The 27,168-nt window shown below is 43.8% G+C and overlaps 1 long non-coding RNA gene across 1 annotated transcript; it reads left to right on the top strand.

Moving 5' to 3' along the window:
- Positions 1–17,953: 17,953 nt before the first annotated feature.
- On the top strand, positions 17,954–19,328 carry LOC308363577. The gene is made up of 3 exons (XR_013968601.1): positions 17,954–18,021; positions 18,737–18,822; positions 19,129–19,328. It is a non-coding gene; the product is annotated as an uncharacterized lncRNA (long non-coding RNA).
- Positions 19,329–27,168: the final 7,840 nt, after the last annotated feature.

The raw sequence follows: 27,168 nt of genomic DNA, 5'->3' as shown, positions 1-27,168 counted from the left end.
ATCTTGATCAGAAATTTAGATTTTCGAAAGATTCAGACAAATTATACCTCAATTCTAGATACTGAAATAGGAAGAAAAACTCCCATATTTTTGGAGAGAGCAACAAAACTAAACAAATTTAGCAAAACTAGCTGGCATCACCTGTTGCAAAAATTAAGTAAATGGATTGCATTGGTATTCCACTTTTCTACTCATAGAGCACTCAATCGCTTTACAGATGAATGTTTCAGACATCTACCCATTCACACACTGATGGCAGAGGCTACTATCATAGGTGGCAACCTGTGAATCAGGACCGATTGGGGCTTCAGAGAGTTGCTCTGCTACCGGGTGACAATGATACAGGAGGTAGAGAAGTAATTTAGTAATCAGAAGGTTGCTAGTTCAATTCCATGTCAAAGTGTCCTTGAGCAAGACACTGAACCTCAATTGCTCCTGAGGTGCAGTGTGACTTCAGTCAAAATGTGTATACATCCTTTTAAGTCGCTCGAGGAAACTTCCAACACTTGATGAGGAGTCAGGATCTAACTAGCAACCTTCCAATTGTTAGGCTTGGGTTAGGTAGGGTTTGGCCACAACCTGAACAATTCATGAGACCCCAGCAGCCATATCTACCACTTCAGTAAAACCCAACAGCCATATTTACCACTTCAGTAGACACCAACAGCCATATCTACCACTTCAGTAAAACCCAACAGCCATATCTACCACTTCAGTAGACCCCAACAGCCATATCTACCACTTCAGTAGAACCCAACAGCCATATCTACCACTTCAGTAGAACCCAACAGCCATATCTACCACTTCAGTAGACCCCAACAGCCATATCTACCACTTCAGTAGAACCCAACAGCCATATCTACCACTTCAGTAGACCCCAACAGCCATATCTACCACTTCAGTAGAACCCAACAGCCATATCTACCACTTCAGTAGACCCCAACAGCCATATCTACCACTTCAGTAGACCCCAACAGCCATATCTACCACTTCAGTAAGCACCAACAGCCATATCTACCACTTCAGTAGACCCCAACAGCCATATCTACCACTTCAGTAAGCACCAACAGCCATATCTACCACTTCAGTAGACCCCAACAGCCATATCTACCACTTCAGTAAGCACCAACAGCCATATCTACCACTTCAGTAGACCCCAACAGCCATATCTACCACTTCAGTAGAACCAGTAGACACCAACAGCCATATCTACCACTTCAGTAGAATCCAACAGCCATATCTACCACTTCAGTAGAACCAAACAGCCATATCTACCACTTCAGTAGAACCCAACAGCCATATCTACCACTTCAGTAGAACCAAACAGCCATATCTACCACTTCAGTAGACACCAACAGCCATATCTACCACTTCAGTAGAATCCAACAGCCATATCTACCACTTCAGTAGAACCAAACAGCCATATCTACCACTTCAGTAGAACCCAACAGCCATATCTACCACTTCAGTAGAACCAAACAGCCATATCTACCACTTCAGTAGACACCAACAGCCATATCTACCACTTCAGTAGAATCCAACAGCCATATCTACCACTTCAGTAGAACCCAACAGCCATATCTACCACTTCAGTAGAACCCAACAGCCATATCTACCACTTCAGTAGAACCAAACAGCCATATCTACCACTTCAGTAGACCCCAACAGCCATATCTACCACTTCATTAGAACCCAACAGCCATATCTACCACTTCAGTAGACCCCAACAGCCATATCTACCACTTCAGTAGAACCCAACAGCCATATCTACCACTTCATTAGACCCCAACAGCCATATCTACCACTTCAGTAGAACCCAACAGCCATATCTACCACTTCAGTAGACCCCAACAGCCATATCTACCACTTCAGTAGAACCCAACAGCCATATCTACCACTTCAGTAGACCCCAACAGCCATATCTACCACTTCAGTAGAACCCAACAGCCATATCTACCACTTCAGTAGAACCCAACAGCCATATCTGTCCACCACTTCAGTAGACCCCAACAGCCATATCTACCACTTCAGTAGACCCCAACAGCCATATCTACCACTTCAGTAAAACCCAACAGCCATATCTACCACTTCAGTAGACCCCAACAGCCATATCTACCACTTCAGTAGAACCCAACAGCCATATCTACCACTTCAGTAGACCCCAACAGCCATATCTGTCCACCACTTCAGTAGACCCCAACAGCCATATCTACCACTTCAGTAGACCCCAACAGCCATATCTACCACTTCAGTAAAACCCAACAGCCATATTTACCACTTCAGTAGACACCAACAGCCATATCTACCACTTCAGTAAAACCCAACAGCCATATCTAACACTTCTTGAGACCCCAACAGCCATATCTACCACTTCAGTAGAACCCAACAGCCATATCTACCACTTCAGTAGAACCCAACAGCCATATCTACCACTTCAGTAGAACCCAACAGCCATATCTACCACTTCAGTAGAACCAAACAGCCATATCTACCACTTCAGTAGACACCAACAGCCATATCTACCACTTCAGTAGAATCCAACAGCCATATCTACCACTTCAGTAGAACCCAACAGCCATATCTACCACTTCATGAGACCCCAACAGCCATATCTACCACTTCAGTAGAACCCAACAGCCATATCTACCACTTCAGAAGAACCCAACAGCCATATCTACCACTTCAGTAGAACCACAACAGCCATATCTACCACTTCATGAGACCCCAACAGCCATATCTACCACTTCAGTAGAACCCAACAGCCATATCTACCACTTCAGTAGAACCCAACAGCCATATCTGTCCACCACTTCAGTAGACCCCAACAGCCATATCTACCACTTCAGTAGAACCCAACAGCCATATCTACCACTTCAGTAGACCCCAACAGCCATATCTACCACTTCAGTAGAACCCAACAGCCATATCTACCACTTCAGTAGAACCCAACAGCCATATCTACCACTTCAGTAGAACCCAACAGCCATATCTACCACTTCAGTAGACCCCAACAGCCATATCTACCACTTCAGTAGACCCCAACAGCCATATCTACCACTTCAGTAGACCCCAACAGCCATATCTACCACTTCAGTAGACCCCAACAGCCATATCTACCACTTCAGTAGACCCCAACAGCCATATCTACCACTTCAGTAGACCCCAACAGCCATATCTACCACTTCAGTAGACCCCAACAGCCATATCTACCACTTCAGTAGACCCCAACAGCCATATCTACCACTTCAGTAGACCCCAACAGCCATATCTACCACTTCAGTAGACCCCAACAGCCATATCTACCACTTCAGTAGAACCCAACAGCCATATCTACCACTTCAGTAGACACCAACAGCCATATCTACCACTTCAGTAGAACCCAACAGCCATATCTACCACTTCAGTAGAACCCAACAGCCATATCTACCACTTCAGTAGACCCCAACAGCCATATCTACCACTTCATGAGACCCCAACAGCCATATCTACCACTTCAGTAGACCCCAACAGCCATAACTACCACTTCAGTAGAACCCAACAGCCATATCTACCACTTCAGTAGACCCCAACAGCCATATCTACCACTTCAGTAAACACCAACAGCCATATCTACCACTTCAGTAGACCCCAACAGCCATAACTACCACTTCAGTAGAACCCAACAGCCATATCTACCACTTCATGAGACCCCAACAGCCATATCTACCACTTCAGTAGAACCCAACAGCCATATCTACCACTTCAGAAGAACCCAACAGCCATATCTACCACTTCAGTAGAACCACAACAGCCATATCTACCACTTCATGAGACCCCAACAGCCATATCTACCACTTCAGTAGAACCCAACAGCCATATCTACCACTTCAGTAGAACCCAACAGCCATATCTGTCCACCACTTCAGTAGACCCCAACAGCCATATCTACCACTTCAGTAGAACCCAACAGCCATATCTACCACTTCAGTAGACCCCAACAGCCATATCTACCACTTCAGTAGAACCCAACAGCCATATCTACCACTTCAGTAGAACCCAACAGCCATATCTACCACTTCAGTAGAACCCAACAGCCATATCTACCACTTCAGTAGAACCCAACAGCCATATCTACCACTTCAGTAGACCCCAACAGCCATATCTACCACTTCAGTAGAACCCAACAGCCATATCTACCACTTCAGTAAAACCCAACAGCCATATTTACCACTTCAGTAGACCCCAACAGCCATATTTACCACTTCAGTAGACCCCAACAGCCATATCTACCACTTCAGTAGACACCAACAGCCATATTTACCACTTCAGTAGAACCCAACAGCCATATCTACCACTTCTTGAGACCCCAACAGCCATATCTACCACTTCAGTAGACCCCAACAGCCATATCTACCACTTCAGTAGACACCAACAGCCATATCTACCACTTCAGTAGAACCCAACAGCCATATCTACCACTTCATGAGACCCCAACAGCCATATCTACCACTTCAGTAGACCCCAACAGCCATATCTACCACTTCAGTAGAACCCAACAGCCATATCTACCACTTCAGTAGACCCCAACAGCCATATCTACCACTTCAGTAGAATCCAACAGCCATATCTACCACTTCATGAGACCCCAACAGCCATATCTACCACTTCAGTAGACACCAACAGCCATATTTACCACTTCAGTAGACCCCAACAGCCATATCTACCACTTCATGAGACCCCAACAGCCATATCTACCACTTCAGTAGACACCAACAGCCATATCTACCACTTCAGTAAAACCCAACAGCCATATTTACCACTTCAGTAGAACCCAACAGCCATATCTACCACTTCAGTAGACACCAACAGCCATATCTACCACTTCAGTAAAACCCAACAGCCATATCTACCACTTCAGTAGACCCCAACAGCCATATCTACCACTTCAGTAGAACCCAACAGCCATATCTACCACTTCAGTAGAACCCAACAGCCATATCTACCACTTCAGTAGAATCCAACAGCCATATCTACCACTTCAGTAGAACCCAACAGCCATATCTACCACTTCAGTAGACCCCAACAGCCATATCTACCACTTCAGTAGAACCCAACAGCCATATCTACCACTTCATTAGACCCCAACAGCCACACTACCACTTCAGTAGAACCCAACAGCCATATCTACCACTTCAGTAGACCCCAACAGCCATATCTACCACTTCAGTAGAACCCAACAGCCATATCTACCACTTCAGTAGACCCCAACAGCCATATCTACCACTTCAGTAGAACCCAACAGCCATATCTACCACTTCAGTAGACCCCAACAGCCATATCTACCACTTCATGAGACCCCAACAGCCATATCTACCACTTCAGTAGACCCCAACAGCCATAACTACCACTTCAGTAGAACCCAACAGCCATATCTACCACTTCAGTAGACCCCAACAGCCATATCTACCACTTCAGTAAACACCAACAGCCATATCTACCACTTCAGTAGACCCCAACAGCCATAACTACCACTTCAGTAGAACCCAACAGCCATATCTACCACTTCATGAGACCCCAACAGCCATATCTACCACTTCAGTAGACCCGAACAGCCATATCTACCACTTCAGTAGAACCCAACAGCCATATCTACCACTTCAGTAGACCCGAACAGCCATATCTACCACTTCAGTAGACCCGAACAGCCATATCTACCACTTCAGTAGAACCCAACAGCCATATCTGCCACTTCTTGAGACCCCAACAGCCATATCTACCACTTCAGTAGAACCCAACAGCCATATCTACCACTTCAGTAGAACCCAACAGCCATATCTACCACTTCAGTAGACCCCAACAGCCATATCTACCACTTCAGTAGAACCCAACAGCCATATCTACCACTTCAGTAAAACCCAACAGCCATATCTACCACTTCAGTAGAACCCAACAGCCATATCTACCACTTCAGTAGACCCGAACAGCCATATCTACCACTTCAGTAGAACCCAACAGCCATATCTACCACTTCAGTAGAACCCAACAGCCATATCTACCACTTCAGTAGACCCGAACAGCCATATCTACCACTTCAGTAGAACCCAACAGCCATATCTACCACTTCAGTAGACCCCAACAACCATATCTACCACTTCAGTAGACCCCAACAGCCATATCTACCACTTCAGTAGAACCCAACAGCCATATCTACCACTTCAGTAGACCCCAACAGCCATATCTACCACTTCAGTAGAACCCAACAGCCATATCTACCACTTCAGTAGACCCCAACAGCCATATCTACCACTTCAGTAGAACCCAACAGCCATATCTACCACTTCAGTAGAACCCAACAGCCATATCTGTCCACCACTTCAGTAGACCCCAACAGCCATATCTACCACTTCAGTAGAACCCAACAGCCATATCTACCACTTCAGTAGACCCCAACAGCCATATCTACCACTTCAGTAGAACCCAACAGCCATATCTACCACTTCAGTAAAACCCAACAGCCATATTTACCACTTCAGTAGACACCAACAGCCATATCTACCACTTCAGTAAAACCCAACAGCCATATCTAACACTTCTTGAGACCCCAACAGCCATATCTACCACTTCAGTAGAACCAAACAGCCATATCTACCACTTCAGTAGACACCAACAGCCATATCTACCACTTCAGTAGAATCCAACAGCCATATCTACCACTTCAGTAGAACCCAACAGCCATATCTACCACTTCATTAGACCCCAACAGCCATATCTACCACTTCAGTAGAATCCAACAGCCATATCTACCACTTCAGTAGAACCCAACAGCCATATCTACCACTTCAGTAAGCACCAACAGCCATATCTACCACTTCAGTAGAACCCAACAGCCATATCTACCACTTCAGTAGACCCCAACAGCCATATCTACCACTTCAGTAGAACCCAACAGCCATATCTACCACTTCATTAGACCCCAACAGCCACACTACCACTTCAGTAGAACCCAACAGCCATATCTACCACTTCAGTAGAATCCAACAGCCATATCTACCACTTCAGTAGAACCCAACAGCCATATCTACCACTTCAGTAGACCCCAACAGCCATATCTACCACTTCAGTAGAACCCAACAGCCATATCTACCACTTCATTAGACCCCAACAGCCACACTACCACTTCAGTAGAACCCAACAGCCATATCTACCACTTCAGTAGACACCAACAGCCATATCTACCACTTCAGTAGAATCCAACAGCCATATCTACCACTTCAGTAGAATCCAACAGCCATATCTACCACTTCAGTATAACCCAACAGCCATATCTACCACTTCAGTAGAACCCAACAGCCATATCTACCACTTCAGTAGAACCCAACAGCCATATCTACCACTTCAGTAGACCCCAACAGCCATATCTACCACTTCAGTAGAACCCAACAGCCATATCTACCACTTCATTAGACCCCAACAGCCACACTACCACTTCAGTAGAACCCAACAGCCATATCTACCACTTCAGTAGACCCCAACAGCCATATCTACCACTTCAGTAGAACCCAACAGCCATATCTACCACTTCAGTAGACCCCAACAGCCATATCTACCACTTCAGTAGAACCCAACAGCCATATCTACCACTTCAGTAGACCCCAACAGCCATATCTACCACTTCATGAGACCCCAACAGCCATATCTACCACTTCAGTAGACCCCAACAGCCATAACTACCACTTCAGTAGAACCCAACAGCCATATCTACCACTTCAGTAGACCCCAACAGCCATATCTACCACTTCAGTAAACACCAACAGCCATATCTACCACTTCAGTAGACCCCAACAGCCATAACTACCACTTCAGTAGAACCCAACAGCCATATCTACCACTTCATGAGACCCCAACAGCCATATCTACCACTTCAGTAGAACCCAACAGCCATATCTACCACTTCAGAAGAACCCAACAGCCATATCTACCACTTCAGTAGAACCACAACAGCCATATCTACCACTTCATGAGACCCCAACAGCCATATCTACCACTTCAGTAGAACCCAACAGCCATATCTACCACTTCAGTAGAACCCAACAGCCATATCTACCACTTCAGTAGAACCCAACAGCCATATCTACCACTTCAGTAGACCCGAACAGCCATATCTACCACTTCAGTAGAACCCAACAGCCATATCTGCCACTTCTTGAGACCCCAACAGCCATATCTACCACTTCAGTAGAACCCAACAGCCATATCTACCACTTCAGTAGAACCCAACAGCCATATCTACCACTTCAGTAGACCCCAACAGCCATATCTACCACTTCAGTAGAACCCAACAGCCATATCTACCACTTCAGTAAAACCCAACAGCCATATCTACCACTTCAGTAGAACCCAACAGCCATATCTACCACTTCAGTAGACCCGAACAGCCATATCTACCACTTCAGTAGAACCCAACAGCCATATCTACCACTTCAGTAGAACCCAACAGCCATATCTACCACTTCAGTAGACCCGAACAGCCATATCTACCACTTCAGTAGAACCCAACAGCCATATCTACCACTTCAGTAGACCCCAACAACCATATCTACCACTTCAGTAGACCCCAACAGCCATATCTACCACTTCAGTAGAACCCAACAGCCATATCTGCCACTTCTTGAGACCCCAACAGCCATATCTACCACTTCAGTAGAACCCAACAGCCATATCTACCACTTCAGTAGAACCCAACAGCCATATCTACCACTTCAGTAGAACCCAACAGCCATATCTACCACTTCAGTAGACCCCAACAGCCATATCTACCACTTCAGTAGAACCCAACAGCCATATCTACCACTTCAGTAGAACCCAACAGCCATATCTACCACTTCAGTAGACCCGAACAGCCATATCTACCACTTCAGTAGAACCCAACAGCCATATCTACCACTTCAGTAGAACCCAACAGCCATATCTACCACTTCAGTAGAACCCAACAGCCATATCTACCACTTCAGTAGACCCGAACAGCCATATCTACCACTTCAGTAGAACCCAACAGCCATATCTACCACTTCAGTAGAACCCAACAGCCATATCTACCACTTCAGTAGACCCGAACAGCCATATCTACCACTTCAGTAGAACCCAACAGCCATATCTACCACTTCAGTAGAACCCAACAGCCATATCTGTCCACCACTTCAGTAGACCCGAACAGCCATATCTACCACTTCAGTAGAACCCAACAGCCATATCTACCACTTCAGTAGAACCCAACAGCCATATCTGTCCACCACTTCAGTAGACCCGAACAGCCATATCTACCACTTCAGTAGAACCCAACAGCCATATCTACCACTTCAGTAGAACCCAACAGCCATATCTACCACTTCAGTAGAACCCAACAGCCATATCTACCACTTCAGTAGACCCCAACAGCCATATCTACCACTTCATGAGACCCCAACAGCCATATCTACCACTTCAGTAGAACCCAACAGCCATATCTACCACTTCAGTAGACCCCAACAGCCATATCTACCACTTCAGTAGAACCCAACAGCCATATCTACCACTTCAGTAGAACCCAACAGCCATATCTACCACTTCAGTAGAACCCAACAGCCATATCTACCACTTCAGTAGACCCCAACAGCCATATCTACCACTTCAGTAGAACCCAACAGCCATATCTACCACTTCAGTAGACCCCAACAGCCATATCTACCACTTCAGTAGAACCCAACAGCCATATCTACCACTTCAGTAGACCCCAACGTGTCTACCACTTCAGTAAAATCCAACAGCCATATCTACCACTTCAGTAGACCCCAACAGCCATATCTACCACTTCAGTAGAATCCAACAGCCATATCTACCACTTCATTAAATGTGCCGGTAAAACAAAATCATGGTTTTGGTGATCAACCTTTCCTGCCTTTTGAAGCAGGACGTGGACGCGCAACTTAGTTGATGATTTTAGCCTGGGACAAATTAACTTAAAATAAATAAATTAGCGCCCGTCGCCAGACCGGCTTGACCTGTTCTCATTTAGCAAACTAGTTTATCTCATGTCGCGAGCTAAATGAATTATCTTAGTTTCAGTTGTACGCCGAACAGGTCCCAGACACACATTGTATTGATGTGGTGTGACTCCTGCAGGCAATCTACAGGTACTGCATGTATTAAATAAGACAAGTCGGCAAAGGGTGGTTAGACTGTCAGATGCTTCTTGCTGTGCATGCTGGGAGTCGGAGGCATGCCAGGAGGCTTTTTCTCTCTTCCTCTCTCTTCCCCTTTCTCTCAGCCTCTCTTTCCCTCTCTCTCTCTCTCTCTCAGCCTCTCTTTCTCTCGCTCTCATTTCCTCTCACTTCCTCTCTTCCTCCCTCTCTCAGCCACTTTCGCTCCCTCTCTCTCTCCCTCCCTCTCCCTGTGCTCCCTCTCTCTCTAACTTTCCAGAAACTTTCCATGGAAAGTTAAGCCCTGGAATTGTGCATTTGTGTGCAAAAGATAGCCTATAACGCTTAATAGCAGTCGTAAATTAGCCAGATTGGAGTGCACCCATGTTCTATAGGGCTGAATTTGTGAGAGATTGTTTGGTTCTACACATTGCATAATAACCATTCATGGCTTAAATTAAAGAAGACACTTGGGCCATCAAATGCAATCAGTTAAAGTGTTTTATTATGTCATTTTAGTTTACATTTCAGAGTAGCAAAACTTAAACATTTGTCAGAAAAAAACATAAAACGCCTAGTGTTTTTCTTTATGTTGCAGTGTAGAACTGGGTTTTGAATACCATAGGAAACTAACAATAACATTTCCTGATGCACCAACATATTGACCGTGTGTGTAAACATTTGAAGCAGATAGACAAAAGTTTACAAGTGTTGCACATCAGTTTCCATATGGTGTCTTTAGACGTCTCCAAGGTTCTCATAACCTCTTCAACCTCAACCCAATACAAAAGCAGGTATTTGTCACTGTATATCACTGGCAGCTGGTGGTTTTTAAAGTTAGGGAGGAAGGACTGCACGCTAGGATGTCATTAGCCTGCCTATTCTGTTGGTGGCATAAGAATGTGAGATACAAGTTGTTTCAGGGCGTTTTTGTGAACTACAGTACAAAATAGCAGACAGGGATAAAATTGATACAAAGCCACCAGTGTGGCACCATTGTGCTTTGAAAGCTGGTGGGCAGCATGTCTTTGGACTAGACAAGGCCAAATAGAAAGGATTCAAAGCCAATGGGCTGAGTAAGGCGCTGATTGCCCATAGACGATTTGGTTTGAAAAATACAGAGTAAAATGGGGGAAAACACTGTGCGCTAAATGCGGTTTGGTGTTAATAGCAGGAAGGAGTTGGCATTTATACCATTCAGTCAGTTGGGATAATACAGGGGCAAGATCAAGCCTCATACTGTGTGATCGTAAGTTTATGTTGTATTAATATATGGGTTTTAAAATTTGAGAAGGATGTAAAGGCTTTTCCACACTGGGCATATTTATGAAGCTGCTATCCAGTGTATATTAGGATATGGTTTTTAAATGGTGAAACGCGTAAAAATGCTTTTCCACACTAAACACATTTATGAGGCTTCTCTCCAGTGTGTGTTAGCATATGCCTGTTGAATTTATTAAGGTGTGCAAATGTGTTCCCACTCTCTGTTCATTATTGAGGCTTTTCTCCAGTGTGTACTAGCATATGTGTTTTAAGAATACTAATGCGTGAAAATGCTTTTCCACACTGGGCACATACATGAGGCTTCTCTCCAGTGTGTATTAACATATGGGTTTTAAGACTTGAAATCTGTGTAAATGATTTTCCACACTCGGCACATATATAAGGCTTCTCTCCAGTGTGTATTCGCATATGCCTTTGAAGATCTGAAACACCTGAAAATGCTTTTCCACACTGGGCACATTTATGAGGCTTCTCTCCAGTGTGTATTAACATATGGGTTTTAAGACTTGAAATCTGTGAAAATGGTTTTCCACACTGGCCACATATATGAGGCTTCTCTCCAGTGTGTATTAACATATGCTGTTTAAGATTTGAGGAACTTACAAATGATTTTCCACACTCGGCACATATATAAGGCTTCTCTCCAGTGTGTATTCGCATATGCCTTTGAAGATCTGAAACACCTGTAAATGCTTTTCCACACTGGGCACATTTATGAGGCTTCTCTCTAGTGTGTTTAAGTATATGAGTATTGAGATTTGAAATCTGTGAAAATGCTTTTCCACACTGGGCACATTTATGAGGCTTCTCTCCAGTGTGTATTAACATATGCTGTTTAAGATTTATAAACTGTGAAAATGATTTTCCACACTGGGCACATTTATGAGGCTTCTCTCCAGTGTGTATTCGCATATGGGTTTTAAGACTTGAAATCTGTGAAAATGCTTTTCCACACTGGGCACATTTATGAGGCTTCTCTCCAGTGTGTATTTGCATGTGGATTTTAAGACTTGAAGTATGTGAAAAAGTTTGTCCACACTGGGCACATTTATGAGGCATCTCTCCAGTGTGTATTCGCATATGCCTTTGAAGATTTGAAACAGCTGTAAATGGTTTTCCACACTGGACACATTTATGAGGCTTCTCTCCAGTGTGTATTCGCATGTGGATTTTAAGATTTGAAATCTGTGAAAATGCTTTTCCACACTGGGCACATTTATGAGGCTTCTCTCCAGTGTGTGTTAACATATGCTGTTTAAGATTTATAAACTGTGAAAATGCTTTTCCACACTGGGCACATTTATGAGGCTTCTCTCCGGTGTGTATTAACATATGGGTTTGAAGATGTGGAATCTGTGAAAATGCTTTTCCACACTGGGCACATTTATGAGGCTTCTCTCCAGTGTGTATTAGCATATGTGTTTTAAGATATGTAATCTGTGAAAATGCTTTTCCACACTGGGCACATTCATGAGGCTTCTCTCCACTGTGTATTAACATATGGGTTTGAAGATTTGAAGTGTGTGAAAATGCTTTTCCACACTGGGCACATTCATGAGACTTCTCTCCAGTGTGTATTCGCATGTGGCTTTTAAGGTTATGAATCTGTGAAAATGCTTTCCCACACTCGGCACATACATGACGCTTCTTACCAGTGTGTATTAGTATATGCCTTTCAAGACTTGAGGAACATTTAAATGTTTTTCCACACTGCACACATTTATGAGGCTTCTCTCCAGTGTGTATTCGCATGTGGATTTTAAGATTTGAAAACTGTGAAAATACTTTTCCACACTGGGCACATTTATGAAGCTTCTCACCAGTGTTCTGCTTTTGATTAACACAAAGTGTGTGTGTTTCCTGGTGTTCCTCGAGTTCTCTCAGGGCCGTGAAACTCTTCCTGCAGACTGTGCAGTGGTAAGGCCTTTCATTGAGTTGCTGGTTGAGTTCATCATTCTGTCCATGGAGCTTCTGTTGGGTTCCATCTGAATGTTCGGCACCTGAAAGAGATTCATATGGATTTAGAATGACCGACAGATGTTGTAGATGCAGCAATTCATTGTTACCCGATGAGGAAATATTCCATTGTTTGGATGTTTTGATACACCTAGAAGAGTTACATTGGTCATTATTAAACTTGCTTTTCTGGCTTAACCCCTTCACTAGTAAAACAAAATCAATTTTCTTACTCACATTGACTGTGCATTTGGCATAGTCACCACACTAGTTGGCATAGTAACCAGTAGGGGTGGGAATCGGCAAAAATGTGACGATTCGATAGTATTGCGATATTTGGGCCACGATTCAATATTATTGCGATTCTTGACATATTGCGATACAGCGAGTATTGCGATTCGATTCTGCGATATATTGCGATTCATGTACCCCATATTATTTAGAAGGCATTACAAAAAATGAGGAAAGTAAGACTGCTAAACTCACTTCAAATGCCACATTTAATTCTGTGTACAATATTATCTTCTACACATTAAAAACAAGTGCAAAACTTGTTTTATAGGTATTTGCACCACGGATGTGCGATCAGGGGAGGCAGAGCATGAAAAACAAAAAGAAGTTTCAAACAAAGCTAGAAGTTATGCTTCTCACCCCTTGTTCGCTAACATTACATTGATACAAAAGGACCACCAGCTAAACGAATGAAATGGTATGAATGTCTCATTCTTCCCATATAAAGAAAAACAGCCTGTGTCACTGTGATCTGTCTCATCGTCTGACGGCCTGAATTAGTTTCTGCCGTTCTCATTCTGTTTTGCTATCCTATTTATCCGTATAGGGACCGCTAACTCCAAATGGTACCTTGTTAGATGGGCTCTAAAGTTTGTCGTATTCCATCGGTACTTAATTTCCATGTACCATTTTTTGCAGATGGCATACTGCATGTCCAGGTCTTTACTTTCGCTTATGATGAATCTTGGTAACACTACTTATTATTCCTATATAATTCACAAAAACAAATAAATCGTTCTCCACGTTTCCTCTTCAACCCAATTCCCTGCCTAACCAAGAGCCAAAATGTAGTCATCCACTCTATCCCCTTAACCTGTAATAGTAATGACTTCATTAACAACCTTCTTTCCACTCCCAGTCCCCCTTATTGACACTACACCAGAAACACCCATGTGACCTGGGGTTTTCCCAGAATCCTTCACCACTACACTACTTGTTAGGCCCGACACGTAGCCGAGGGCCGGCAAACCCTTGAACAGTACATTATTGACGATACAGTACTGCCTCGAGTACCTTATTGCTTTTATAATACGGTTGCCAGCCACATTATAAATAGTAAGCTACCTTTTAGGACAAAATAGTTGTGTATCGCATTTCAGTAGCCCAGAGAAAATAATCCCCCCTCTGTATGTCTGTTTCTATACAATGGAAACCTCACATTTGTTAGCCTAGCACCAAAAGTTTGTTGATGATTAGCTAGGAGATCGACATTAAGTTGTGCGTCGTCTGAAAACATCACAGGTCTCCTTGCTAGATCTCGCACCATCTAATGCAGTCACATTGCTCATTTCAGAGTTTCAATTAAAATAACAAAAATGACAATGGGACACTTTCAATGCAATTATATTTCATTTAAACAGGCCTCAACATTCTAAATCATTCTAATTTGCTATGGAGTAATGCTGGGAGCGCTGCTCTCTATCCATTAAATAGGGAATGTATTTCACGTGTAGAACCTATTTAGAATGGCTGACCTTACATAAGACGGCAGTGAAAAAGCCCAGAGACTGGAGGCAAAGAGTACCTCTGCCCTGAGCTGCCAACTCTCCCGTTTTTCCCGTGTTTCTCCCGTTTTCTGATCCATCTCCTGCCGCCCTCCCGTTTTGTCCTATCTCCCGGTAATCTCCCGTATTTCACGAGTTACAAACGTATTTTATTAATAATCAAATCAAAATGTGTGTCAATGTTCTAAAGTTGCCAGATCATGAATGAAACGCAAGCATGAGAGGCATAGCAAGCGTCAGCCAATCAAATTGCCTTTAATGCATCTATAGACCAATTTATCTATAGAGTTCCTGTGCCTGTCGTCATAGTTGCTGGTCGCGTGCCGAAAAACGATGGGCGTAGCCATTTTGGCAGTAATCGTAATCTGACAGGCACTGACTGGCAGTCATGGCTTCAGTTGACTGTCATTTAGCCGTTGGGAGTGATTAACCTATGTATGAAATTCAAAAAAATATGAATTAAGGTTGAAAATCACAGCCACTTAGGTTGGGTACGTTCAAAAACACAAACTACCAAGTTACAGATGCACTGCAGTAGCTACCCAAACATGCTAACGTGACACTGCCGTACCTAGTTAAGCTAATAAACAAGCAATGCTAACGTGACACTGTCTATCAAACTGGGATCATTTAATACTTACCCTTGCAGTGATGATGCCGAAGTATTTGGATGCAAGACTCCACAGTCGAAGTTGTGTTACGAAGCCGGACTGACACCATTTATAAGCCTCCAACCCTTTGTATGCTTGTATGCTAGGGAGTCCCCAGTATAAACTAAGGGAAAATTGAGCAGATAGCTGTGGATGTCAGCGTAGCGCAAGTCAGGTAAATATATTCTTCGTTGTAGGATGTTATGCTCTTGAAAAGCACCCCAGGAGCGTTATATGGGTCACTTATATTTAATCTCTGTAATTTTGGCATCATCACTGCAAGGGTAAGTATTCAATTATCCCAGTTTGATAGACAGTGTCACGTTAGCATTGTTTGTTTATTAGCTTGACTAGGTACGGCAGTGTCACGTTAGCATGTTTGTTTATTATCTTGGGTAGCTACTACAGTGCATCTGTAACTTGCTAGTTTGTGTTTTTGAACGTACCCAACCTAAGTGGCTGTCATTTTCAACCTTAATTTATATTTTATTTATTTATTATTATTAGTTATATACGTATATTCGCTCGGTATGAACTCTTCAAGGCTGGCGCCGGTCGTAATGTTTACTGCCAAAATGGCGTCCGACAATCAAAAGTCACGTGACGCAGGAGCTCTATACATGTCTATGCATAGACATCCTATTACGTAGACGCAGCATTGGTTGCCAGGACGCGAGAAATACGGCGGCCATCTTGGAGTGGTGAGTGTCTACTGTAACTGTATCCAAAGCTGCCAAGCCTCACGCTTTGAATGTGACATAAAATAATATAATAATTTATTAATTGCATTTTACTCAGTTTTGTGTGACTAAAATTAGCTTTGAATCACTCAGTAGTATTTAATTGAATTTCACGATACAGAAAATTAGTACATTTTACTCATGTGGAGATCGTTGTTTTAATCAAGTAGTTACATTTCCTCTAACGGCATTTCGCGGCATGGGTGGATTGCCGCCATTAGATGCAAGCTCTCCCAAAGGTAAGACATGTTTCATTATGCTGCTATCTAGTTTTAGTCTATTCTATGTATAACATGAAATGTGCTATGTACAAAAAACTTGAACTTGAACTATTGTTGGCCAAGGACAATAAACGTTGCAATCAGGTTATTATCCCTACGCAGTCGAACGTTATTTTTGATCTACTGCAAGTTGGGAAAACGAACAGCTTAGCCCAAGTGTGTTGCGCTGTAGCCTAACTTAAACTGAAGTTGATTCAGATAGTGGATGTTGACTTGTTTCTACATAGCATATAAAGGACTTAACAGCGTCTAGCTCTTATAACAAATAAATGGGGTGTCCAAGCATAATGTACTGTTGGCAACTGCCGGCTAGCCATGCCGCCTCTTATCTTACCTAGGGCCTCGCCTCAACCAGAGATTCTAAAGCCAACTTTGCAAACTAGCTAGCATGTAGCATAGCCCAGTTGACTAGAGACCGCCACTTTTCTGCACAGATGTAGGAGTACATTTAACTGTCAGGTGAATAATTGCAAGTTACATTTACAGCATTTTGTTTTCTGAGCGTAAATTGTCCTCGAGTAACGTCAGGCTTAATGAGGGCTAACAGCTATGTTGCTTAAAGAACACTAGCTAGCGAGAGTTGTGTTGCTGCAGTTTGAAACGATTAGCAGCGTTAGCTGTTTCATATCATATTTTATTAGCTTTTCATGGACATGCCGATTTGATTTTTTCTTTTTTGCACGCTCTGGCTGGTGTTATGCAAATTCTAATTTGATCAAGGCAGTGTCAGACACGTAGGCTCGGTTTGACCTTGCTCACAGTAGCAACTATGCTCCAATGCAGCCAGGTTATGTTCTCTTTCAGTTTTTCACTCGTGCTCATTGACTGCATCTCATGCATTTACTTTGAGCTGCCTGTGAATGTCGAGGTCGAGCTCGAGCATTACACAGACTCATAGTGAGGCGATCGTTGTTTCATCTGCTTGTGATTACATTGAAAAGACTAGCCTAAGCTGCATAATTTTATTTTCTTCTAGAATGTATCACGTTGTCGAATTTGTCAAGAGGAACGAAGTCGAAGTTGTGCCATCAAAATGGCTCAATGGGAACAAGTTTCTGGCCTCCATGCAAAACAATAGCTGTCCCGCAAGGCTGCGCAAAGACAAGATGAACCTACCTCTTTGTGGGCTGTGTACAAAATACGAGTGCTTTATTCTCATGGTATAGTAATGCTTTTACCCTGTTAGTTATTAATGTTTTCTTACTGAAATAGCAAGCATTTATCCGCCCATCTTAACCTAATCTGTATCGTCTTGTATTTATGCTAACAGAATCATATGAACATGCCCTGGCCAAGTTGCCTGTGGCAACTGTACAGTCTGATCTGCAAACAAGCAGAAGATGACAGTGTTCCTGTAACATTTTAAAATCTTTAGTTATGGGCCTATTTCACAGCAGCCGTTTTTTCCAAGAAGCACAAGTGTCATTGATGACATCCAATAAGGACCTGATTCTGTTAAACTGAATCAGAATATTATTGGAAGTCATTAATAACACCTGTGCTTACCCTGCGAAAAATGACTGCTGCTTTAAAGAGACCCATTCTTGGCCCATTGGACTGCAATCATTTTTGCACAATTATTTCCATACATCTTTACAATGGTGTCTGAATTAAATGAATGAAAGTAATGTTAAAATGTCAATATAGCTCTAGCCGGAGGAAATCTGTTATCTCCCTCCTCTGCAACAGACATCATGGCACGTTGGTCCTCAAGAACTGCTACAAACATCACAGCTGATCAGTTTTCTCCATTCCATGCAATGAACATCACAGCAGCAGATTTTTTTTCTGATGATATGACCTTCACAGCAGCTGATCAGTCTTCTGCAACTCATGCCATGAACACCACAGACACTGTTACCATTCTCCCCGCAGGTTCAAGTCGTTTTCCTACTTGCCAAATTAGGAGCTATTCACAAGTTGGAAGGAATCCAGTGCTTCTGATCTCAACCGTAGACCGTGTAAGATTTTCAAAAACAGCAAACCGACAGTTAGCCTGGCCATTGCCTGGAAATGATGTAGTTATTTGGGATTAATCACAGGTGGGAAAGGGTTAAACTTGTTATCAGTTTTAGAGTGAGAATGTGGTGATATCTATTTTCTCTTATATTTTTTTTTAGAACACTCCATGAGAACCGAATGTGCAAAACACTCATGTTTCTGGGGAGGCGATGCCTACACGACAGTATTCTATAATGGTGGACTGTTAACAGTAATGTATGTATGAATGTTGCTTCTACCAATGTCTTTATCTTTTCTTTTTGCAGCTATTCTCAGGGAGATATTGATCCAGTTGAACTCCCTGAAGGAACAGCAGACGCTCATTCTGGTTCAGCTACAAAGACTCTCAAGCACTCACCAACACACTGATGCACTGCCTACTATGGCAAATTTTAAACTTCCACTTTCCACCCAGGAAGACCTGTCTAGCCTGGAGGAGCTTTTAATAAACCCACAGGAAAGAAAGAAATTGGTGAGCAAAATATGACTTTCTTAATAGTGTGCCCAGACCTAATTGTTGAATTATCACAAACTAATCATTCAGTCAGTAATGAGTAGTGAGATACATGCTTTTCTTTTAGACCACACACCTTGGAATTGTAGGAGGCCTTACTGTGAAGGAGACTGTGTGGTGTATTATGACGCGAACGATGACAACAACATTTTGCAAAGGCAGTGAACTGGAGCGGTGCAAATGAAAAAACAGCCTTCAAAAGCACGACATTGAAGTGTGTGGTAATAGGTAAGCTATAGCTACTAAGTTACTTAATTATTGCAGACATTGGAGTGCATAATTCATTAGCATGAATTGTCATGTAGCACTCTCTTTTGCTTCTTGTTTGTTTGTGCTCAGATGCTGTAAGAAGAAATGTTATGACTAAAGACGCTACGGACAAGGAAATTGAGCGATTGATCACCCGCTGGCTCCAACTGGCCTCTGATCGGGATGGAGGTCGGAGTCGGATGGGAAATCGTCAGAGTTCACCGCTTCAGTCACTGCCACAAGCCCTTCAACAATAAAACACACACACACCAACTAAAGACGCTACGGACAAGGACATTGAGCGATTGATCACCCGCTGGCTCTAACTGGCCTCTGATCGGGATGGAGGTCGGAGGGGAAATCGTCACTGACCTTTATGTTTTGTTTTCTTTAGCAAACAGATTATACTGACCATTGTATTTTGAAGAGTTCAGATGTGAAACCCTTGAAGTCCATATTCCCCCCAAAAAAAAATCAAAAATGAGGTTGTTAATTATATAAATGTATAGTATTTCGTTAAAGTCGCTGCAAATGGACTGAGAGTGTTTTGCATCTGAACTCTGTAGTTACTGCCTCTTGACAGACAAATATAAAAATATTGAAATGTTTTATTTCATGATTGTCATGCACTGTTGTACATCTCTCATGCACCACCACAATTGCTATTTCTGAAATTGCACACTGCCATACATACTGTATAGATGCAACATGACCAGCACACATTCTCTTGATTCAAAACGACACTTCCCAGCAGTATGCCATTTCAGAAATAGCAATGATGATACTGACTTTTTTTTTAACAAACAGATTATACTGACCATTGTATTTGAAGAGTTCAGATTTGAAACCCTTGAAGCCCATATTAAAATGAAATATGAAGTTGTTAATTTTATAATGTACAGTATTTAGTTAAATTCATCTGTAATGACTGACATGTAGGCTACTGTTGCTGTTGCAGTAAAAGTTTTGTATGAAACTGCTTGGTTGTACGTATTTCATATTGTCCTCCCAATAGGCTTGGTGCACGAAAATGCTCAGTGTGCTGTTTGTTCCCTGTTTAGCTAGGTGTATTTGAACCTGCCGCTATTTCTGAATGTAATTAGCGTCTACGGACCTGGTTGGGTGTTGCACCTAGTGAATCAGCGTTACGATAAAGAAGGATGTGGAGACACTAATTACATTCAGAATAGTGGCAGGTTCAAACACCCCTGGCTAAACAGAAAACAAACTGCCCACACTGAGTAGCCTATTTCGTGCACCTAGCCTATGCCGCATATATAAGCGGGGAAAAGTAGATTCGGGGATCCGGCATCGGGCCGATTCAACATAATGTGTCCTAGCCTATATTATAGCAACACGGTTGACAAAAAAACCGCGTGAATGTCAGTGGTATTTAGTTCGTTGCATCTGTCAAACGTATTACACCAGGTACACTGAATGGAACGTATCACCATTCCAAGATGGCGGCCCTGTGTCTCGTCTCGCCTGTCGGCAGTTACGTTCGATGCTGCGTCTACGTAATAGAATGTCTATGTGTCTATGTATTAGACCCTGCCAGCAGTCTGACGTCATCATTAATTGACCATTGAACAAGGTGTAACGGAGTTATAAATGCAAATAGATTAAATGTAAATAGAGTTTGAGTTTCGCCATAAATAAGGGTGTTTTATTACTGTTGGTGTTTTGGAGCCACCTTTGGGGATGTGACGTACTGCAGGTCTGCAAGTTATTATATTCATATGTCGTTGTCATAATCAGACAGAAGAAATATGCCTGTCAGCGGTAGGTCCATAACGAAAAATGACCATCACAATTTGTACATTTTTAGATAGCTAGATGCAATAAATGTCGAGAAGTTCGACATGTAATTTGTATTTTCTATAATAAGTATGTAATGTGATGATTTGTAATGTAAGTTTGTTAATGGGCAGAAAGTTTGATTATATAATATTTCTTGAACACGAGGTTCATTGTTCACACGGAGATTAGCAAGCTAGAACACTGGGAACCTTCCACTACTCACGTTCCGAAGCTAGCTAAATATAGAATAGTATACTAATAGCCATACTGAACCTGACGTGTTTTCTATTTTGTTTCACTTGTGCAGATACTCGTATGTCATCCGTTGTTTGTTTATCATCAGGTATGACGCTCCAATGCCAACATGTGTGTGTTATGCGTGCATTGTTGTTTTAATTGTTTGTTTGTGCACTGGTTTGCTTTTGTGTGATAATGTGTATATAGCGGGACAGAAGAAATATGCCTGTCAGCGATACTCGTATGTCATCCGTTGTTTGTTTATCATCAGAATAAAGTTGAAAAGCTGCAAATCCGTCTCCGTCCCTGACTGCAATAGAACCGTTACACTGGTGCCGTGACCCGTCGATCTCAAAGATCAGCCTGAACGCCGATCGCCGTGGATGCTGTGTGGAGATCCAACATCAAGGGTGCAAGATCAAGTGTGGTTCGAATTAACTTTGTATATGGTTGTGCAGTGTAGGGATATGTATATATTGTTCTAATTTTTGGATAAAAGAAAAATAGTTTTTATGTAATTATCCAGTAATATAGAATTTATTTTCTCTGGCATTAATTATTTTCGTTTTACAAAACAAAACAAAAAATACACAACGCAGATACTTGCCATTATGGCTGAGAAACTAGGTTACAGTAATGTAGGAGATAACTTTGCTAGTCCAGTTCTACCAAAAGGGAGGGGTATGTTGGGTGCCTGGCAAGGTTTTGATAGTGGTGCTGTGGGACGTGGGTTGTTCAGTGGGGAGGCAGGTTATTCCCAGTCATTAGCTGACAGCGGTAGGGGTACAGGGTTAAGTCAAAACCCAGGTTGTACTCCTGTTGGCCAGTTCATGGGGGAGGGTCCTCTCACATCCACACCCGGTAGCAATGTTGATGCCGCCGCTATTGACCATCTCACAGGTATGATGGGGCAGTTGGGTGCTCAGATTGGTGAGTCCATTGTAGCCAGGTTGTTGTCTGCTGGTGTAGTTAATGTAGACAGTGTACACCAGAGTGGCGCACCTCTCAACACATCACCCAAACACACAGGCAGTGACTCAAGCACTGTTAGACAGACAGACTCACACGTTACTGTGCATGTAAAATCAGACAAAGAGCCTAAGTTATTCAGAGGTGACAGTTCTGACAAATACCCTGTCCAGGACTGGATTGACATGACTAAAGCTTATCTCAAGAAGCAGAAGTGTCCCGTGGCAGAGCAGGCTGAAGAGATAATGGGGAAGCTGATGGGAAAAGCAAGAGATATTGTGAAGGTTGCCTTGCGTAGCGACAAAACTCTTGATGTGACTCTGAACCCCACCCATATTTTTGATATTCTCCTTCAGTATTTCAGTGATGCATCGTCATGTCTTCCATTAGCAGATTTTTACTCCACCCTGCCTCGACCTAGCGAGAGCCCAGTTGACTACTGGTTGAGGATAAACAGAGCTGCTGACCTTGCTGACGAAGGCCTCCGTAGACAAGGTAGGCAGATGGACAGCTCAGATGAGGAGATAGCTCGCATGTTTGTCAAGCATTGCCCCGACCCTGAACTTTCATCTATGTTCAAGTGTAAGCCCATTCATGAGTGGAGTGCTCAGGACATACAATTGAGAATTAATGAACATCAAAGGGAGTTGAGAGCCTCCCGCAGAGCCTGTGGAGGGTTAAAAAGCAATACTGCAACATTAGCCAGCCAGTGTAGCCCGGCAGCATACAGTTGGACTTTGCCTGAGCAGTGTGACACTCAGTGCCCCGTTCTTACCTCTGCCACAGCTACTAGCCCAGTGAGCCACACACAGGGTTCCCCCTCCATCACCGCCCTGAGTCAGAGCCATGCCTCACCTCAGACACCAGGCCCTCCCTCTAACTCTTCTATGCCAGCTATCTTACAGAACACTCAAGAGGCTGAGGAAAGGATTGTTTCTCGCATGATGTCGATGTTAGAGCAGATGATGGGCAGAGTGGAGCAGCGTGGTATCGCTCCCCGTGGAGGAAGATTCCAGAGTGGTAATCGTGAGAAGGCCTGTCGTGTCTGTAATGACAGTAAGCACTCCACCGTAACCCACTGCATGTCAGAGAAGCTGTGTTTTGCCTGTCTAGCCCCGGGTCATACAAAGACAGTATGCCCCACCAAGTCTTCCTCTCAGTTTAAGGGAAACTAGTTGACTCATATTCAAGGGGAGAAAGTATGGGTCTTAATTCGTCCTCCCACTGTGAAGATATTTCAGATGCAGAGATCATCTATGCAACAAACAAGATTTCATGTAATAACACTCAAGTTGTCTTTCAGAACATACACAAAGTTGGTGGCAGTGACAGTCTTTTCTACACACCTGTGTCAATCGGTGATAAAGTGCCTTTGAATGCAATGCTAGACAGTGGCTCTATGGCTTGCACCATCAGTGAGACTGCCGAAATTAAGCTAAGAGAAGCTGGTGTAATTGAAGCACATGATCGGTTCAGCACAGATGTCGTCCTCATTGGCTGTGGTGGTCGCCGTGTCATGCCTAAGTCAGCTGTCTATCTGCAGATGGAGGTGTATGGCTGCAAGGTCACGGTTCCCACTCTCGTCGTCCAAGGCCAGCATGATGAGATGATATTGGGCACCAACGTCATCAAGCATATTCTTCGCCAGTATAAGCAATGTCACGCCTACTGGAAAGCTGTATCTGCCCCTTGTCCTGCTGGCGACCCAGAGTCTGAGCGGTTCCTCTCTATGCTCGCTGGTATGGACCGCTGGAGAGGTGAGGAGGTTCCATACAAGATAGGCACTGTCAGAAGCAACTCAGCTGTGTGCCTTGAACCTGGTCGTGAGTACCTGTTGTGGGGGAAGCTGCCCAAGTCTACTCCTGTGTCCCCTGGTAGTACTGTGATGACAGAGCTCACTTCATGCCGCTCAGCTCCGAGAGGGATTCTGGTGGCGAGAATGGTGACGTCGTTGTGGGGCGACAGATGGATTCCATTAAAGCTCATTAACACCTCAGACAAGCCGGTCTTGGTGAGACGCAACGCTAAGTTAGCTGACGTTTTCCCCTGCATTGCTCTTGAAGACATGGATGACACACACACAGCAGAACTCCCATTAAACAGTTGTTCATTGGTGGAAAGTCCCTCTGAGAACAAATCGTATTCTGCTGAAGAAAGGCTCAAGTCAGTCGGACTGAGTGAGGTTGACATAAGCTTTAATGATGTGTCTGGACAGTGTAAAGACAAACTGACTGAACTGGTTGTGCGCTATAGTGACATCTTTTCACGCCATCATCTAGATTGCGGAGAGGCAAAGGGGTTCGTCCACCGTATACACCTCTCAGACAACAGGCCGTTCCGCCTACCATTCAGACGTGTGCCTCCCAGTCAATATCAGAAGCTGCGCCAAGTACTGAGTGAGATGGAGGAGAAAGAGATTATCAGGAAGTCCACCAGTGAGTATGCATCTCCATTAGTTCTAGTATGGAAGAAGAATGGGGATCTTCGTGTCTGTACCGATTTCCGCTGGTTAAACAAGCGTACTCTTAAAGATGCCCACCCTCTCCCTCACCAGGCAGACTGCTTAGCGGCGCTTGGGGGAAACTCACTTTTCAGTACAATGGACTTGACCTCTGGGTTCTACAACATGCCGTTGCACGAAGATGACAAAAAGTACTCTGCCTTCACCACTCCAACAGGCTTGTATGAGTACAATCGTTTGCCCCAAGGGCTCTGCAACAGCCCTGGAAGTTTTATGCGCATGATGACTAGCATTTTTGGGGATCAAAACTATCTGAGTCTGCTTTGCTACTTAGATGATTTGCTTGTCTTCGCTCCAGATGAGGAGACTGCTCTGCAACGCTTGGAGATGGTGTTTAGCAGACTGCGCAACCACAACTTGAAACTAGCCCCCAAGAAGTGCTTTTTCCTGCGCAAGTCTGTAAAATTCCTTGGCCACATAGTTGATGAATCAGGTGTGTCAACTGACCCTAGTAAGATTGAGGGCATCATGAAGATGGCGAGTGCTGACCTCATGGAAGCAGATGGCGTGACGCCCTCAGCAAAACGGGTCAGGTCTTTCCTGGGAATGATCAATTATTACCAACACTTTGTACCCAATTACTCTGCCATTGCCAAACCCCTCTTCTCTCTGTTGTCAGGACAGAAACGTAAAAGTAAAGATAAACAGAAACATAAACAAAGATCACAAAGCAGGAAGTTAAGTGCATCTGACTGGACCCCCGACATGGAACAGGCTTTCCAGAAGCTGAGATCGTCACTGGCTGACACAGTTGTATTGGCCCACCCTGACTTTACCCGTCCTTTCATGTTGTCTGTCGATGCATCCCTTGACGGCATTGGCGCCGTCTTGTCACAGATCAGGGAGGGAGAAACCAGGGCAAGGCCCATTGCATTTGCCAGCAAGTCACTCTCTCAGTCTCAGAAAAATTACCCAGCACACCGTTTAGAATTTTTAGCCTTAAAATGGGCCATTTGCGAAAAGTTCAGCCATTGGTTGAAAGGCCATACATTCACGGTGTGGACAGACAACAATCCGTTGACTCACATCATGACAAAGCCAAAGTTGGATTGCTGTGAGCAACGCTGGGTGGCCAAGTTAGCCGGCTACAACTTCGATATCAAGTACGTTCCAGGTCCACAGAATGTTGTTGCAGATGCTCTAAGCCGTGTGCCCTTTGTGAAGCAGAGAGTCGGTCTCAGACTTGTTCAAGAGCCTTTCAGAAGTCTTCTTTCTGAGGTCCAGGGTGTGACAAGTGATTCTGTTCAGGACACCTTCCGCTGCTCTGCTGCCCGTGATGGGGACCCACAACCAGACAGTTCTGAGAGTATGCCCGCTGCTCTACAGGTCTACACTCAGTCCATTGGAAGGGATGAGATATCTGCTGTTCTGCAGTCACACAACGAGTGGGAGACTGGAGCAAGAACCCGTGCCGTTGCTGCTCTGCACCATGTGCCACAGCTGATCCCAGGAGGTCAAGATTCACTCCCGGCCTATACAGAGAAGGAACTACGTGATGAACAGCTCAAAGACAGACCCCTTTCTCGAGTCTTGTATTATGTAGAAAGACGTCGTAGACCCTCGAGGAGAGAACGAGCTAGAGAATCAGTCACAGCTTTAAGATACCTGAAGCACTGGGAGAAGCTTGTTTTGAACAATGGAATACTCTTCAGAGTTTCAAGAGACCTGTCTAACAAGACTAAACGTCATCAATACGTGGTTCCTGAGTCACTTAAAGCTGCTGTCCTCAGGGGTATCCACGACGATGCTGGTCACCAGGGCCAATTCAGAAGTCTCGGGCTGGCTAGGCAGAGATTCTTTTGGCTCAGTCTCGACAGAGAGGTGAGGGACTATGTCCGCAGCTGCAAGCGTTGCATTGTCAGCAAGGCAGCCGAACCTGCTGACAGGGCGCCCCTGGAGAGCATCACGTCCACCAGGCCACTCCAGCTCGTTTGCATTGATTTTTGGTCGGCTGAAGATGCAAGCAACAAGTCGGTCGATGTACTGGTGTTGACCGACCATTTTACAAGAATGGCC

This window comes from Sprattus sprattus (genome assembly GCF_963457725.1).
Source record: "Sprattus sprattus genome assembly, chromosome: 1".
NCBI lineage: Eukaryota > Metazoa > Chordata > Actinopteri > Clupeiformes > Clupeidae > Sprattus > Sprattus sprattus.
The sequence above is the reverse complement of the archived record's forward strand: the minus strand, read 5'-3'. Positions and strand labels throughout refer to the sequence as shown.